This window comes from Musca vetustissima, unplaced genomic scaffold, assembly GCF_032173495.1.
Source record: "Musca vetustissima isolate MV318-11 ecotype Yass unplaced genomic scaffold, APGP_CSIRO_Mvet_v1 utg7913, whole genome shotgun sequence".
Taxonomy (NCBI): domain Eukaryota; kingdom Metazoa; phylum Arthropoda; class Insecta; order Diptera; family Muscidae; genus Musca; species Musca vetustissima.
In genome coordinates, this window is record NW_026879845.1 from 277693 (window position 1) to 283692 (window position 6000).

Consider the following 6000-nt stretch of genomic DNA (forward strand, 5'->3'; position numbering starts at 1 on the left):
ACGTTTTTCTTGTTCTTTCTTCTTTTTTTCTGAAAACACGTTCCTTATCTCTCCTTTTCTCTCGATAATTCTCCATCACATTACATGTTGCTACTGTCTGCAGGGATGCCTTATACGCTGCGTTTTACGCATCAGTAGCATTACGGCACTCCTGGTCGTACCATGGGTTTCTTGGAGGTGGGTTTTTGGTACCCAAGTATTGCTTTTGCTGCAGTTTGTAGGAAGTGGGCAATTCTTTGCCATTGTGCTTCTATACTATTATCGGGACAAGAAGTGCTTTTGTCAAGCAGGTGGGTAAGTTGAGCGGAGTAAGCCTCGGCTACCTATTGTGTTTGCAGCTTTTTGACGTCGAGTTTCCGTGGAAACTATATCTAAATCTGAACCAATTTTCACGATACTTTGCACACATCATTCTAGATCTTATTCATTACGCTGTGCCAAATTTCGTTTACTTCGAATGATATATAGGGTCTTTGGTACGCAATTTACCTTAAATCGGACGAAGATATATATGAGATCCATATCTAAATCTGAACCGATTTTCACGAAACTTAACACACATCATTCTAGATCTTATTCATTACGCTGTGCCAAATTTCGTGCAAATCGAAAGATATATAGGGACTTTAGTGGACTATTTACCTAAAATCGGGTGAAACTATACATGGGAGCTATATCTACATCTGAACCGATTTTCACGAAACTTTGCACACATCAGTCTTGACTTAATTCAGTACGCTATGCCAAATTTTTGTGCAAATCGAAAGATATATAGGGTCTTTGGTACACAATTTACCTTAAATCGGACGAAGATATATATGGGAGCTATATCTAAAACTGAACCGATTTTCACGAAACTTAACACACATCATTCTAGACATTATATATTACACTGTGCCAAATTTCGTGCAAATCGAAAGATATATAGAGTCTTTAGTGGACTATTTACCTAAAATCGGGTGGAACTATACATGGGAGCTATATCTGAATCTGAACCAATTTTCACAATACTTTGCACACATCATTATAGACTTAATTCAATACGCTGTGCCAAATTTCGTGCAAATCGAAAGATATATAAGGTCTTTGGTACACAATTTACCTTAAATCGGACGAAGATATATATGCGAGCTATATCTAAATCCGAAACGATTTTCACGAAACTTTGCACACATCATTCTAGATCTTATTCATTACGCTGTGCCAAATTTCGTGCAAATCGAAAGATAAATAGAGTCTTTAGTGGACTATTTACCTAAAATCGGGTGAAACTATACATGGGAGCTATATCTAAATCTGAACCGATTTTCACGAAACTTTGCACACATCATTCTAGACTTAACTCAATACGCTTTGCCAAATTTCGTGCAAATCGAAAGATATATATGGACTTTGGTACACCATTTACCTTAAATCGGACGATAATATATATGGGAGCTATATCTAAATCTGAACCGATTTTCACGAAACTTAACACACATCATTCTAGATCTTATTCATTACGCTGTGCCAAATTTCGTGCAAATCGAAAGATATATAGGGACTTTGGTACACCATTGTGTTAGATCGCACCTTAGCAGCAACATTAAGACGAGGGCGAACATTGGCTGCTACAAATACACTGGAAGAATGCCTTCCGTCTATCACAACATGATCAATTTGATTTCTCGTTGCTTGATCAGGAGAAATCCAGGTGGCCTTGTGTATATCGAGATGCTTGAATCTGGTGCTGCTATCGACCATGTTTTTGCCGCCGCGAAGTCAATCAACCTCATGCCGTTGTCAGATGTTTTTTCATGAAGGCTGAATTTTCCGACGGTGGGCCAAAGATATTTTCCCTTCCGATTTTTCCATTAAAAACAGAATTTTAATCTCATGGCCAGGCAGCGGTCATATGCTGTTTCTAGGTGCTCATAAAATATGTCTTTGATCTGCTCATCTTTGTCTTCGGTCGGAGCATGGGCGCAAATAAGACTCATGTAGAAAAAGCATTTTTTAAAAACTCCACGCCTTTTGAATCTTTGAAAAACTACTTTAAAAATCCTTGCCTATATATTTTGAAGTCGAAAATCATTCTGACCACTGTATTTTGTTATTTATATTTAATCGCTATTAATAAATTACTGCCTCGAAGTAAATGCTTTGCAGATTTTATTTTGGCATTTGAATTATTGTTTCCTTTTGTCGGTAAATTTGGGTAAATATTTTTCATTCCATTTTGGTTTGGCAATTCAAATGTTATTATTTATTTTGTTTGTGCAAAATCGTGCATGTTTTCTTTGATTTCTCATGATGATAAGGTAAGGCATGTTTCAGTAATCGATGGATAGATATAAATAAATAGCAGATTTGATTTTTTTTTTCAATTTTCATGCCGAAACCATTAGGGGGGGGGGGGGGGGGGACACTACTTATGATAAATATGGAATTAGATGAACATGTTTCATTGTAGTCCAACCTGACCCCCTAACTAAGTTAGCTTAATTAGCATAATGACATGTTTTATTTTCAAATCCAAATCCAAATCAAAAAAAGCTTCCCCTCCTTCCAATTACAAATCATTTCCCTTCATGTTGAGCTAATATGTTGTATTCCCATTTCTAATTAGTAGCTATAAATTTGATTGAAACATTTTGTATTTTCCAAATGTAAATCATCATCATAGAGAACACATCCCCTCCTCTACCCTCTTTTTAAACGATTATGACCCAATACCATGCAACACCCTCAATCAAAATTTTTCCGATTAGTTTTACAGTTGATTGGCATAGCCAATCATCAATGCCTTCCTCGTTCGCAATGTTTTGAATACCATCGATACGTAAGCCAGTCACTCATCCGTCCTCCCAACCATTGATGGTTACCACACAGCCAGCTGGTCTTGTGACCATGCCAACCAGCCAGCCAGTCCGCTCGCAACGGACATCATCCATCTCTCGTCAATTGATGCAGAATTGTTGTTTACACTGTATTACGAATTGATTGGCAATATATGAGATTTGGAGCTATATATAGGAGGGCTAATAACAAATGGTTATTAGCAGGCAATTGACTGCTTCCATGTGTGGGTAGTCGAGTTATTAGAACAATGCCTTCCTTGGAATATTCTTAAGAGCCAAACATGGAATGGAAAATATAGAAATTTATAATGGAAAAATTTTAAATGAATATTTTTTATAAGAGATGTTAATTAAAAAAAACAGTAAGGAAAGTCGGACTACGCCGACTACTGAACTTAGCACACGCCATTCTAGACTTTAATCTGTACGCAAATCGAATGATTTTCAGAGACTTTGGTACACCATTTACATTAAATAGGACGAAGATATATATGGGAGCTATATCTAACTCTGAACCGATTTTCACGAAACTTAACACACATTATTCTAGACCTTATTCATTACGCTGTGCCAAATTTCGTGCAAATCGAAAGATATATAGGGTCTTTGATGCACCAATTACCTTAAATCGGATGAAACTATACACGGCACCTATATCTAAATCCGAATCGATTTTCACGAAGCTTGCACACATCATTCTTGACTTTATTCAGTACGCTATGTCAAATTTCGTGCAAATTGAAAGATATATAGGGACTTTGATGCAACAATTACCTTAAATCGGATGAAAATATACATGGGAGCTATATCTAAATCTGAACCGATTTTCACGAAACTTTGCACACGTCATTCTTGACCTTATTTATTACGCTGTGCCAAATTTCGTGCAAATCGAAAGATATATAGGGTCTTTGGTACACAATTTACCTTAAATCGGACGAAGATATATATGGGAGCTATATCTAAATCAGAACCGATTTTTACGAAACTTAACACACATCATTGTAGACCTTATTCATTACGCTGTGCCAAATTTCGTGAAAATCGAAAGACATACATGATCTTTGGTGCACCAATTACCTTAAATCGGATGAAAATATATATGGGAGCTATATCTAAATCTGAACCGATTTTTCAAAATTTCAATAGGGTTCGTCCTTGGGCCCAACAAATGAGTTGTGCCAAATTTCATCCAATTCGGATTATAAATGCGACCTGTACTTTGTTTACAATTTAACATGGACAGACATACGGACGGACGGAAGGACATGCATAAATTGGCACAGAAAGTGATTCTATACATATTCTCAAAAGGAACCATGGGTCCATCTCGATTATTTTTGCCTGTTACAAACATATGCACAAAGACATAATACCCTGTACCACAGTGTGGTGAAGGGTATAAAAAATTTAAGGCCTATAGAAGGGCCTTACATTTTTTTCCGGGCGTGGATTTTTAAAGAACATTTTTTCAGGGACCTACGCAAGGCGTGGATTTTAATTTTTTAAAATTTTTTCACAGGCGTGGACAGGACAGGCGTGGATTTTTTATCACATGCGTGGTTTTTTAAAGAATATTTTTTCAGGGACAGGACAGGCGTGGATTTTGTAGGACACGAGTGTTATTTAAAGAATATTTTTTCAGGGACAGAACAGGCGTGTTGTTTTAAAGAATATTTTTTCAGGGACAGGACAGGACAGGCGTGGTTTTTTAAAGAATATTTTTTCAGGGACAGGCGTGGTTTTTTAAAGAATATTTTTTCAGGGACAGGACAGGCGTGGATGTTGTAGGACAGGCGTGGTTTTTTAAAGAATATTTTTTCAGGGACAGGACAGGCGTGGATGTTGTAGGACAGGCGTGGTTTTTTAAAGAATATTTTTTCAGGGACAGGACAGGCGTGGTTTTTTAAAGAATATTTTTTCAGGGACAGGACAGGCGTGGTTTTTTAAAGAATTGGTTTTTTAAAGAATATTTTTTCAGGGACCGGACAGGCGTGGTTGTTTATTTTTTTCAGGGACAGGACAGGCGTCAGGGACAGGACAGGCGTGGATGTTGTAGGACAGGCGTGGTTTTTTAAAGAATATTTTTTCAGGGACAGGACAGGCGTGGTTTTTTAAAGAATATTTTTTCAGGGACAGGACAGGCGTGGATGTTGTAGGACAGGCGTGGATGTTGTAGGACAGGCGTGGTTTTTTAAAGAATATTTTTTCAGGGACAGGACAGGCGTGGTTTTTTAAAGAATATTTTTTCAGGGACAGGACAGGCGTGGATGTTGTAGGACAGGCGTGGTTTTTTAAAGAATATTTTTTCAGGGACAGGACAGGCGTGGATGTTGTAGGACAGGCGTGGTTTTTTTTTAAAGACTATTTTTTAAGGGACAGGACAGGCGTGGGAATACAGGGACAGGGACAGGCGTGGATTTTTTCAGGGACAGGACAGGCGTTATTTTTTCAGGGACAGGACAGGCGTGGATGTTGTAGGACAGGCGTGGTTTTTTAAAGAATATTTTTTGTAGGACAGGCGTGGATGTTGTAGGACAGGCGTGGATGTTGTAGGACAGGCGTGGATGTTGTAGGACAGGCGTGGTTTTTTAAAGAATATTTTTTCAGGGACAGGACAGGCGTGGTTTTTTAAAGAATATTTTTTCAGGGACAGGACAGGCGTGGTTTTTTAAAGAATATTTTTTCAGGGACAGGACAGGCGTGGTTTTTTAAAGAATATTTTTTCAGGGACAGGACAGGCGTGGTTTTTTAGGGACAGGACAGGCGTGGTGAGTTTTTTAAAGAATATTTTTTCAGGGACAGGACAGGCGTGGATGTTGTAGGACAGGCGTGGTTTTTTAAAGAATATTTTTTCAGGGACAGGACAGGCGTGGATGTTGTAGGACAGGCGTGGTTTTTTAAAGAATATTTTTTCAGGGACAGGACAGGCGTGGATGTTGTAGGACAGGCGTGGTTTTTTAAAGAATATTTTTTCAGGGACAGGACAGGCGTGGTTTTTTAAAGAAAATTTTTTCAGGGACAGGACAGGCGTGGTTTTTTAAAGAATATTTTTTCAGGGACAGGAGGCGTGGATGTTGTAGGACAGGCGTGGTTTTTTAAAGAATATTTTTTCAGGGACAGGACAGGCGTGGATGTTGTAGGACAGGCGTGGTTTTTT